The sequence below is a fragment of the Anomaloglossus baeobatrachus genome, chromosome 7 (genome assembly GCF_048569485.1).
Source record: "Anomaloglossus baeobatrachus isolate aAnoBae1 chromosome 7, aAnoBae1.hap1, whole genome shotgun sequence".
In the NCBI taxonomy this organism is placed as follows: Eukaryota; Metazoa; Chordata; class Amphibia; order Anura; family Aromobatidae; genus Anomaloglossus; species Anomaloglossus baeobatrachus.
The window spans coordinates 259963654-259975923 of record NC_134359.1 but is presented as its reverse complement, the minus strand read 5'-3'; the positions used below and the strand labels follow the sequence as shown (position 1 = coordinate 259975923).

Sequence of the window (12270 nt, the reverse complement as noted above, 5' to 3'; positions counted from 1 at the left end):
CTTCCACATAGCCGACGGGAGCCGCGGTGACGCAGGTAGGAAATGTTCCTCGCTCCTGCGACTTCACACACAGCGATGTGTGCTGCCGCAGGAGCGAGGAACAACATCGGACCATCGCGTCAGCGTAATTATGGAATTCGCCGACGCTACACCGATGATACGATTACGACGCTTTTGTGATCGTTAATCGTATCATCTAGGATTTACACACTACGATGTCGAGAGCGACGCAGGAAGTGCATCACTTTCGACATGACCCCACCGACATCGCACCTGCGATGTCGGTAGTGTGCAAAGCCCGCCTTAGTCTGTCACAGGGCAGTCGGGAAGCCTTCCTCTGTCATTGGGGAGTCGGGAGGACGTCATCTGTCGCAGGGGAGTCGGGAAGCCTTCTGTCACAGGGGAGTCGGAAAGACTTCATTTGTCGTAGGGGAATCGGGACACCCTTAATCTGTTACAGGGGAGTTGGGAAGCCCTCATAAACATAAAAGAAACAGCTAGTCCGACCAATAACATTGCACATGGCCAACTTTTCTCCAGTGTGTATGGATGCTTTTAGTGTTCTATAAAAAGCTCCCATGGACAATATCTTGGGCCGGAGTACGCGCTTTTTTTGAATGCCAATGACTATAACAGTACTACTGAGCTACTCGGGGAAAGTGTTCTATAAAGTATCCCACCCCAAAAAAATAAAGTGAAAAAGTTTAAAACTCCTCTAAGGTTTACCTCCAGTTATAAAAAATATATAGACGCATCAGCAGCTTACATTAATGGGGGTCTCTGTGTTTCTGTTACCCTGAACGAACAATCATGTCGTTGCCACCGAAAAAAATCCAAGCAGACCAGAAAGAAGACAAAAAAGGGACTTTATTAGATTATTTATGCCTGTTTACTAAGCTATAAAAGGTACAAATTTTGCCGTACGTCACAGTCTCAAATTTTTTAAATTTTCTCCCCACTTTTGAAAAGTAATGTTGGAAGTGGTCCTATTTCGGTGGAGAATTGTCTGGCACATTTTTCAATGATTTGTGCTGAAATTTCTAGAAAGTCAATTTTTTTGCCTACTTGTAGCCTACTGGCAAACAGACACCCTGAGGGACACCACATTTGTGCCATACGCATGCCACTGTGATTACATTTAAAATATAAATCTTCACTCTGGTTATATTTCTATTGTTTGATTGTGACTATTGTCTGATGGCATACAAGGGCGGAACGATCACGGTTGCAGGGATCGCGACTGCAACCAGGCCCGGTGGTGGTGGGGCCCGCCAGCCCCAGCTTCAGCTGGATGTGCGTCCTAGGGCGCACGTCCAGCTGAAACGCATCGCAGCATAGAGACCTGTCGGGTTGCTGCACTGCGATACATGGTGCTGGAAAACAGAAGCCGGCAGCTTTCAGTGGCGTCCCCGTGACTGAGGCGGCACATCATGGCAATGACCTCATGAGTTGGCATAACATGGATGCCTGCTGTGGAGGAGGATGCTGTGCGACGTGGCAGCCGGGCAGGGCGAGTATAGTATATACCAGGAGGCGCCCAGGAGAGGAATATAAATACCAGGAAGGGGACAGTATATAACAGAATGGTGCCAGGAGGGGGACGGTATATACAAGGATGTGGGGCATATATACCAAGATAGGGGGCATATATACCAAGTTGGAAGACATATATACCAAGATGGTGGACATATTTACCAGTAACTAGCCCAGGATGGGGGACATATATACCAGGATAGGGGACATATTTACCAGGAACTAGCCTAGGATGGGAGACATATATACCAGGATGGGGAACATGTTTTCCAGGAAGTAGCACAGGATAGGGGACTTGTATACCAGGAGGGGGGACATATTTACCAGGAAGTAGCCCAGGATGGGAGACATACCGTATATACCAGGGTGGGGTACATATTTACCAGGAAGTAGCCCAGGATGGGGGACATATATACCAAGATGGGGGACATATTTACCGGGAAGTAGGCCAGGATGGGGGACAAATATACCAGGAGAGGGGACATATTTACCAGGAAGTAGCTCGGGATGGGGTGTATTAGAACAGGTAGGGGGACATTACTACATAATAGGGGGATGGCATATCGTATGTCGTTATAGGATTTAAAACGCTAAATGTATACATACATATACATCTTATCAACATGCAGGGATGGGGGTCCCAGGTCCAAATTTTGCACTGGGGCCCATCAAACGCTAGTTACGCCCCTGATGGCATACCATACATATTTTCTTTAAATGTCTGTTCCGAAACATCATGACTTCAGTACATTTATCCCTGCGCCTCAGACCTTTTCTCTTCTGTAATCAGTTGGCAGGCTGTGCCCGGTAATGCTGACGTGGGACAGATGTGCTGATACTTTCCTAAAATTCCTGCCGGGGCCAGAATAAACATTCCCTTTACACCCCCCTTCCCAGTACGTTACCTTACTCTGCAGCTACACAATATAGAAAACCTACAGATTTCATGCTATTAATCACTTACCTTATAATGTCACTTGTTGTCAGCGAGGACCGAGCGCACACATTCTACTCCGAGCTGGGTTTGGAGCGCCCTGCCATCCTCCTCTGCAGCTCTGCCCAGAATCCCAGAGCTTCAATGCTATGATTTAACCGTCCTGGGGCAGTAACGGAAGTTACAAGCAATTTGAGAAGTTCAGGTTACATTTTTAGCTGGCTGGTTTTTTTTACTTTTTTTTTTTTTTCTTTTTCCTACCGCACCATGTGACAGAATATGAAAGACCACAAAAGGCAAACGTGTCTTGTTATTGTTAATCCGTGGTGACGTGCTGTGAGGACGTCCTTTCATTTTCAGATTCTGATATGGATGGGATATGGGATAACCTTCACTTAGATAATAGAACTATACAGAATCCGCTGTTTTTGTTCTTTTTATGTTTACAGCATTCATATATTGGTCGTGTGCAGAGGAGACAAATTTACCTTGTATTTCTAGTGCAGATTCCGGCATTTTTCAGTAGATTTCAAATGGATTGTGATCCCCGCGGAATGGGAAACGGAGCAAAAGCAGCGGCGTAAAGGTCCCACCTCCTGCAGATTTATGCGATATTGTAAGGAACATTCAGGTAAAGGGAATGTGTCATTAGAAAGTGGCGTATTGTTAAAAGAGAATCTAAACAGGCCACATTATTGTAATAGTGGCTGCAAAGCTGAATAAAATGTCTTATTTTCAAGAGCATCTGTCAGCAGGTTTTTGCATGATGTAGGCAAAGAAATCCTGAATCCAATGATGTATCACTAAGGGGTACTTTGCACGCCGATGCTTGCGATGCCGAGCGCGATAGTCCCCGCCCCCGTCGCAGCAGCGATATCTTGTGATTGCTGCCGTAGCGAACATTATCGCTACGGCAGCTTCACATGCACTCACCTGCCCTGCGACGTCGCTCTGGCCGGCGACTCACCTCCTTCCTAAGGGGGCGGGTCGTGCAGCGTCATAGCGACGTCACACGGCAGGTGGCCAATAGCGGAGGGGCGGAGATGAGCAAGATGTAAACATCCCGCCCACCTCCTTCCTTCCGCATTGCAGCCAGGACGCGGGTAGGAGATGTTCCTTGCTCCTGCAGCTTCATACACAGCGATGTGTGCTGCCGCAGGAACGAGGAACAACATCGTACCTATCGCTGCACCGGCATTATGAAAATGTCGAACGCTACACCGACGATACGATAACGACGCTTTTGCGCTCGTTAATCGTATCAAAAAGGATTTGCACTTTACGATATCGACTGCGACGCCGGATGTGCGTCACTTTCTATTTGACCCCACCGACATTGCACCTGCGATGTCGTAGTGTGCAAAGTCCGCCTTAGATTACTGGTGGCAGCCGTTCTGACACAATCAGAGTAAAAGGGAATGTGTCAGAAGGTTTTTGCTTCCTCATCTGAGAGCAGTATAATGTAGGCAAAGAAATCCTAAATCCATCGATGTATCACTTAGATTACTGGCGTCAGCCGTTCTGACACAATCAGAATTAAAGGGAACATGTCAGCAGGTTTTGGCTACCTCATCAGAGAGCAGCATGATGTAGGCAAACAGATCCTGAATCCAACAATGTATCACTTAGATTACTGCCTGCAACCGTTCTGACACAACCAGAATTTTTAGATTTAGCCATGTAGCAGAGCTGAGAGCTGTCCCTGCCCGCACCAGGCTCTCTATAGAGATTGTACATTGACAGTGAGATGTCAAAGGAGGGGCCATGCCGGACTGCCATTCTCATGACATTGTGGTACAAGCAACGAAAAGTCCTGCTGCTTAAACAAACATCACAAATAAAGTTCAGACCTTGTCAAGACAGACATCCCTAAGGGTACCGTCTCACTAAATGACGTACCAGCGATTCCGACCACGATATGACCTGGTCAGGATCGCTGGTGCATCGCTACATGGTCGCTGGTGAGCTGTCAATCAGGCAGATCTCACCAGCAACCAGCCACCAGCCGGCAGCGACTCGTGGAAACGATGCTGCGCTTGGTAACCAAGGTAAATATCGGGTAACCAAGCAAAATGCTTTGCTTGGTTACCCGATATTTACACTGGTTACGCACACCGCTTAGCACTGGCTCCCTGCACCCGTAGCCAGGGTACACATCGGGTTAATAAGCAAAGTGCTTCGCATAGTTACCCGATGTGTACTCTGGCTATGAGTGCAGGGAGCCAGTACTGGCAGCCTGAGAGCGGTGTACGCTAGTAACCAAGGTAAATATCGGGTAACCAAGCAAAGTGCTTTGCTTAGTTACCCGATGTGTACCTTGGTTACCAGAGTCCGCAGCTATCAGAAGCCGGCTCCCTGCTCCCTGCACATGCAGATCGTTGCTCTCTCGCTGTCAAACACAGCGATGCTTGGTTCACAGCGGGAGAGCAACGAGTAAAAAATGAACCAGAGCAGTGTGTAACGATCAGCGATTTCACAGCAGGGGCCAGATCGCTGCTCAGTGTCACACACAGCAAGATTGCTAATGAGGTCACTGCTGCGTCACAAAAAACGTGAATCAGCAGCGATCTCGCTAGCGATCTCGCTATGTGAGAAGTACCCCTAACAGCATGCTGTCTTCAGCTTACATAGCAACAACCTGCTGGCAGATTCCTTTTAAGTTCTTATCTCTGTTACAGAGAAATTAGCTAGACCAATTTATATTCTAATTTATGCTAAGTCGAAGGGGACGTTACCAGAGATTCTTCTCAGGGCGTGTAATTTTTCCTATGCATGAAGAATCATAAGCAGGAAATGTCATGCAGGGATAGCAACAATAGAAAGGAGGTAATTCAGCATCCGCAGAAAAAATGTAGATAAAACTTCACCTTTATTCCATGGTTAAAATAGCAAAAACTTGAATATTATAAAACTATGTGCCATAAGGAGCATACAAGTGGTCTACAAGTTTCGGGCGTAGCTCTTAGGCTTAGTCTGTGCTCCATGTTTTTAGAATATTCAATTTTTTGCTTTTTTTTATCTATGGAATTATGGTGAAATTTTACATTTTAACTGCATTTTTTTCTGTGGATGCTGGATTCCCTCCTTTCTATTGTTGCTACTACTTTGCCCAGAAATCGGTCTGGAGCTCCGTGCACCGCGCCCTCATTATGGCTACTTTCCTGAACCTGGTGAGCTAATACTATCTTTCTGTTGGGAAAAAAAAGAACCCGCTCTCATAAAAGTTTATAACAGGCTTTTTCTATGTGAGACATGTACTAACCGACAGCCCTGCTTCGTGATCTCTGCAACACCGGTGTAGAGTACAATAGTGCTATGTGTCATTACAAACACCGCTTTCAGCTTTCATCTCAGGGCAGTCTGTGTGGGGAAAGTGAGAGTACAGCAGAGCTGTGTGTCATTACAAACACCACTCTCCCCACACTAACTGCCATGAGAAAGGGCATAGCTACAATTGGTGCAAGTTTCTCATTCCTTCATTTATTTTCAGACCCTCTGATATGCAGTTTGCTGCTTGATCCAAGTTTCAGATTTTTCTATTGTGTGACTGTCTCTCCCGGTAATATAGGTTGGATCTGAGCTGTGTGTATCCAGGATGATTTTTTCTTTATTAGCTTATATATCCATACAGCTTTTAATCTGTATTTATTTTGTCCTTATATGCTTTCCTTCTTTTCTTTAGCCTGTTATCTCTGGCCTCCCTGAGACTATAAATACTTTCTCCCCTCTCTACACCATGGAGATCTATGTACAATCCCCTCTTTCCTTTTGCTACTTTATCTAACACTAAGAGAAGGGAGAAAAGCAGAGCGTCATCAGAATGAAGCAGGAGTTCAGAACAATTTGTAACATCTTTACACAGCTCATAACTCTCTCATTCTGCAGCTGAAAAAGGTAGAAAATGGTTAATGAAGACTTTTTTAAAAGTTGCATAACTATGCATTTAGCAAACAATTGAACAATAAATATATTATGTGCAATGGGGTGTATAAGCTTTAAAGGGAGCCTGTCACCAGATTTGGCGACTATAAGCTGTGGGCTCTTATATACAGAATTCTAACATGCTGTATATAAGAGCGCAGGCCGCTGTGTAGAACGTAAAAATCACTTTATAATACTCACCTAAGGGGTGGTGCGGTGCAGACTGGTCGGATGGGTGTCTCCGGTACCGGCGCCTCCTCTTTCGGACATCTTTGTCCTCCTTCTGAAGCCTGGGTGCATGATGCGTCCTACGTCATCCACATTAGCCTGCATTGAGGTCATGCGCAGGCGCACGACAATACTTTGATCTGCTCTTCTCAGGGAAGATAAAAGTGCGCCTGTGCGGGACCTCAATGCCGGGGAGTGTGGATGACCTAGGACGCGTCATGCACGCAGGCTTCAGAAGAAGGAGGACATAGATGGCCGAAAGAGGAGGCGCCGGACCCAGAGAACAGAGACACCCATCCGACCAGTCTGCACCGCACCGCCCCTTAGGTGAGTATTATAAAGTGATTTTTACGTTCTACACAGCGGCCTGCGCTATTATATACAGCATGTTAGAATGCTGTATATAAGAGCCCACTGGTGGTGGTCGCAGCTTATAGTCACCAAATCTGGTGGCAGGTTCCCTTTAAGTTCCCTTTTTCATATTCTATTATATTTGACATTGTAAAGTTCACTCCATATTTATACAGCAGGAGGAGATGTATAGCTTTGTGAGAAAAGAGTTAGTATAACCTGTTTGTTAATCAGTAAAACCTCTGTTCTCTAGGATTTTTGGTCCAGAGGGCGGTCCTATCAGGGATTGACCGTTGTCTCTGTATCACACTTATAGAAAGAAATCTGTCAATCACTGATAGGACCGCCCTCTGGACTGAAAATCCCAGATAGCAGAGGCTTAACTGATTAAAACACCGATTTTACTGAATATTTAATCACAGAACTATAGATCAATCTGCTCAGCTCTGTAAAATTGGACTGCATTTTCATGGTGACAGGTTCCCTTTAAGAAGCCCCCATCAGTCATTTTATGAAATTTTTAGGTAAAAATAAAATGTTGCTCATAGTTCCCGGATAAAATTAGACCAGTACAGAGGAACAAAGCGGTAGGGTTGATTATGAGTCAGTGAAAGGCTATTAAAGGGAACTTGTCACCAGATTTTCCCTTATAAGCCGGAGCTACCACCAGTGAGCCCTTATACAGAGCATTCTAGAATACTGTATATAAGAGCCCAGGTCGCTCTGTATAACGTAAAAAAAACCCCTTTATAATACTCACCTACGGGGGCGGTCCGGTGCCTCCTCTCTGCTGCGATCTCCACCATCATCCTTCTTCTGAGCACCGTGTGGATGATGCTTCCCATGTCATCCACAGAGAAACCTCCATTGCGCTCCTGCGCATGCGCACTTTGATCTCCCCTGCTAAGGACTGATCAAAGTATTGTAGTGCGCAGGCGCTGGCTGTTTTTGACCTTTTCTCATGCCTGCTCTGCCCTCCACAATGAGGCCACCATTACGCTCCTGCGCATGCGTAATTTGATCTGCCCTGCTGAGGGCAGAAGAGCAAAGTACTGTAATGCATAGGCGTGAGAAAACATCAAAAACCCTGCACATGCGCACTACAATACTTTGATCTCCCGTGCTGAGGGTAGAGCAATGTGCACATACGCAGGAACACAATGGAGACCTCTGTGTGGATGATGTAGGACGCATCATCCACATGCGCCTCAGAAGAAGGAGTACGGTGATCGCAGCAGAGAGGAGGTGTCGGACCTGAGAGCACCCATCGTACTGGACCACCCCCTAGGTGAATACAATAAAGGTAATTTTTTTATGTTCTACAAAGCGGCTTGGGCTCTTATATACAGTATTCCAGAATGATGTATATAAGGGCTCATTGGTGGTGGCTGCAGCTTATAAGGGGAAAACCTGGTGACAGGTTCTCTTTAATAATATTATGACACAGATGCAAACTATCCTAAAATCGATGTGTCCTGGGCCAAAAAGAGGAGGGCATAATAGAAACCCCACCCACTTGTCTGTTTTTGCGTTAGATTAGTATATTCTAAAGCATCCCTAAAATCTATAAAATGTAATGTTATTGACTCTGCTGTTGTGGTTGTCCGGTATTGTGATCTTTAAGCTGTTTAATATTTTTTCTATTCCCCTTTTGGTGTTTTGTTTTGTTTTTATGATTACTGCACCATGTTATTATAGGGGCCCTAACACCGTGTCCACTCAATACTGGAGCGTTTGTCATAATTTACAGGAAAGTCTCGTTTTTCTGGATATAACCACATTACAATAAGGAAGTTACTTATGAAACAGGTTTTCCCACTGTTAGTGGTGATGTCTTAAGGTGTGGGTACTCTTACTGATCCTTTCTGCCCTCTGCTTAGACCTTACGTATGCTCATTCATTTACCTTCTTGGAATCAGCCGGGCACCCACAAGGGAGATCAGTAGTGGACATATCACTGTGGTTTCTATAGTTTATTAGATTTACTTCTTTACTTCTACATTTCTCACAGATGTTTCTGGATTGGTGCTGTCAAGCTTCCAATAGAGGTCACCGGGACTAAAGGCCGCTTTACACGCTGCGATATCGGTACCGATATCGCTAGCGTGGGTACCCGCCCCCATCTGTTGTGCGACACGGGCAAATCGCTGCCCGTGCCGCACAACATCGCCCAGACCCGTCACACGTACTTACCTGCCCGGTGACGGAGCTGTGACCGGCGAACCGCCTCCTTTCTAAGGGGGCGGTTCGTTCAGCGTCACAGCAGCGTCACTGAGCCGCCGCCCAATAGAAGCGGAAGGGCGGAGATGAGCGGGACATAACATCCTGGCCACCTCCTTCCTTTGCATTGCGGGTGGGAGGCAGGTAAGGAGAGGTTCCTCGTTCCTGCGGTGTCACACGGAGCGATGTGTGCTTCCGCAGGAATGAGGAATAACTTCGTTACTGCTGCAGTAACGATATTTGAGAATGGACCCCCATGTCACCGATGAGCGATTTTGCACGTTTTTGCGACGATGCAAAATCGCTCATAGGTGTCACACGCAGCGGCATCGCTAATGCGGCCGGATGTGCGTCACAAATTCCGTGACCCCAACGACTTCGAATTAGCGATTATCGTAGCGTGTAAAGCCCCTTTTAGTGGAAATAGAACTCCAAAGTGCAGTAATACAAAAGCCCATCAGGGGTCGCTAGCACAAGAGTAACGGGGGCTTTACACGCTATGATATCGTTAATGATTTATCGTCGGGGTCACGTAGTTAGTGACGCACATCCGGCGTCATTAACGATATCGCAGCGTTTGACACTTATGTGCGACCTAAAACGATCGCAAAAGCGGACAAAATCGTTTGCCGCGGAGAGGTCATCCTAAAACAAAAAATCGTTTACCTCTCATTAGCGATGTTGTTCCTCGTTCCTGCGGCAGCACACATCGCTGTGTGTGACACCGCAGGAGCAAGGAACATCTCCTTACCTGCCTCCATCGGCAATGCGGAATGAAGGGGGTGGGCGGGATGTTACGTCCCGCTCATCTCCGCCCCTCCGCTTCTATTAGACGCCTGCCATGTGACGTCGCTGTGACGCCGCATGAACCGCCCCCTTAGAAAGGAGGCAGATCGCCGGCCAGAGCGACGTCGCAGGGCAGGTAAGCCGTGTGACGAGGGAGCGCGATTTTATGCGCGATGGATAGCGATATGCCCGTGTCACACAAACGATGGGGGCGGGTACGCACGCTAGCGATATCGGTACCGATATCGCTACCGTGTAAAGCCCCCTTAAGACTAGTCAGACAAGCCAAAGTAAAACCGGGATGTCACGTCAATATAGGGGAGTGAGCAAGCCATAGTCAAATAGAAGCAAGGGGGTCAGAAGCCAGGAAGTCACATATAAAGCCAAGGAGGAGCAAAGCCATAGTCAGGGGACATTACCGAGGTCAAAGGCCGGGAGAGCACGTAAGTACAAAGGTTCCAGAGCATCCAGCTCGTGAGTAATCTTGAAGACGGGAGAGAGAGGTTCGAATTGTTGAGTATGTCAGTCTTAGGTCATTAGCAGAGTGAAGGGCACGGGTGGGGTGATAGACAGAGATGAGGGAGGAGATGTTGGGCAGTGCGGAACTGTGGAGAGCTTTGTGGGTCAGAGTGATAAGTTTATGTTGGATTCTGTAGTGGATAGTCAACCAGTGCAATGACTGGCACAGAGCAGAGGCATCAGTGAAGCCCTTTGTATAGTAGTGACTGGAAAGTAATTGTAAACGCAATTTCTGTTTGAGCCTCTTCCCTCTTCCTTCCAGTATATACAGTTTGGTGACATTTCTGTCTGGGCCTTAGTTTGTGACTCGCTGGATCTCATTCGGACCTCATTCGGCACATACCCTCCTGCATTCGCCACGGCTGCCAGGGGACCCTCATCTAGCGGAAGTGCCACTGGTGCAGCTGGGTCATTTCTGTCCTCGGCTCTGTCCATAACAAACACTGAATCCTGCTGACTACACCAGTTTATTGTAGGGGTACCACGGGGCAATTGTAGTCGTGGGCGGGGATGAATCCCAGCTGCTGAGTAGCCTTGCAGCATCAGTCCATTCCTTGACCTCCTCTATAGTTAAAGGGGAAATTTGCTGGGACTTGTGGTGCGTGGTACTCACTTGTGGGCCAGAGACCCCTGCTGTCCCGATCTTCTGGGCCGCTCTTAGGCCGCCAGTGGCAGCTGGTTCCCACTTTTCAGTTTCAGTACAACACAGAATTCAGAGGACACCAGACACTTCTCTTCAACTATAACTTTACTCAGCATGTCCATATCAACATACAGTATATATTCACAGTATGTGAGGCAATGCATCTTTCAGTACCATTGCTCATGGTATGGTATGGTATACATTCATCTTGTTTCTGCTTTACACATAACTACTCCTGCTTGCTGCTTGAGGACTTCCTGGCACAGGGTCTCTCTCTTGCTTCGGACCCCTTGTTCCTCCCATCCGGTTACTCCTGGTCTCACCTCCGCTGTAGAAAAGGAGGGCTTTCAGGTGCTCTGCTAACACCAACCCTGAGCCTTCGGCTCCGTACCTCCAGTAGTCTTCATACCTGTGATTTTCTGGGTCCAGCCTGCCGGAAGCAGGCCCGCCTGGCCTGGCAGGCAAGGGTCCTACATCCTCTCTTCACTCTGTCATCACACTAACTGACTTTCTAAGATGGCTGCTGCCTGTAGCCTCTGCTCTGTCTCCACCCACATTAACAACTAATCATCATACAAAATACCCGTAATACAATAACCGACCTATAGGTGGCGACATTACCTTATAAAACATCCTAGAACCTTCATAACACACTCCTTTAGGGAGTCTATCACATTAATATTTCCATTCTTTACACATACACATTTATAAGGCAATCCATGGGGTTTGCAGAAAAGCACTTGACCATAGGTCACCCTCTTACATAATGACCCCAAATACACCTTGAAGACAACCCCTGCCCTGCTAAAGAAACTGAGGGTGAAGGTGCTGGACTGACCAAGCGTCTCCAGACCTACACCCTATTGAGCATTTGTGGGGCCTCCTCAAACGGCAAGAGGAGGAGCGCAAGGTGTCTAACACCCCCCAGCTCTGTGATGTCATCATGGAGGAGGGAAGAGGATCCAGTGGCTCCTGTGAAGCTCTAGTGACCTCCATGCCCAAGAGAGTTAAGGCAGTGCCTGAAAATAATGGTGGCTACACAAAATATGACACATTGGGCTCAATTTGCCCATTTTCACTTAGAGGGTATGCCTACTTTTGTTACCGGCAGTTTTGTTGGCAGCGGATTATCAAA

The 12270-nt window shown here is 47.1% G+C and overlaps 2 protein-coding genes across 4 annotated transcripts in view; one reads left to right on the top strand and one right to left on the bottom strand.

The window, feature by feature from the left end:
- LOC142245405 (uncharacterized) overlaps positions 1 to 2582 on the bottom strand; it is a 33914-nt gene extending 31332 nt beyond the window's left edge. The window contains exon 1 of the mRNA XM_075318078.1: positions 2498 to 2582. The gene's annotated coding sequence lies outside the window, so the exon portion shown is untranslated. The remainder of the gene's footprint in view (positions 1 to 2497) is intronic.
- CHLSN (cholesin) overlaps positions 1 to 12270 on the top strand; it is a 420909-nt gene that overhangs the window by 208379 nt on the left and 200260 nt on the right. The window lies entirely within an intron of this gene.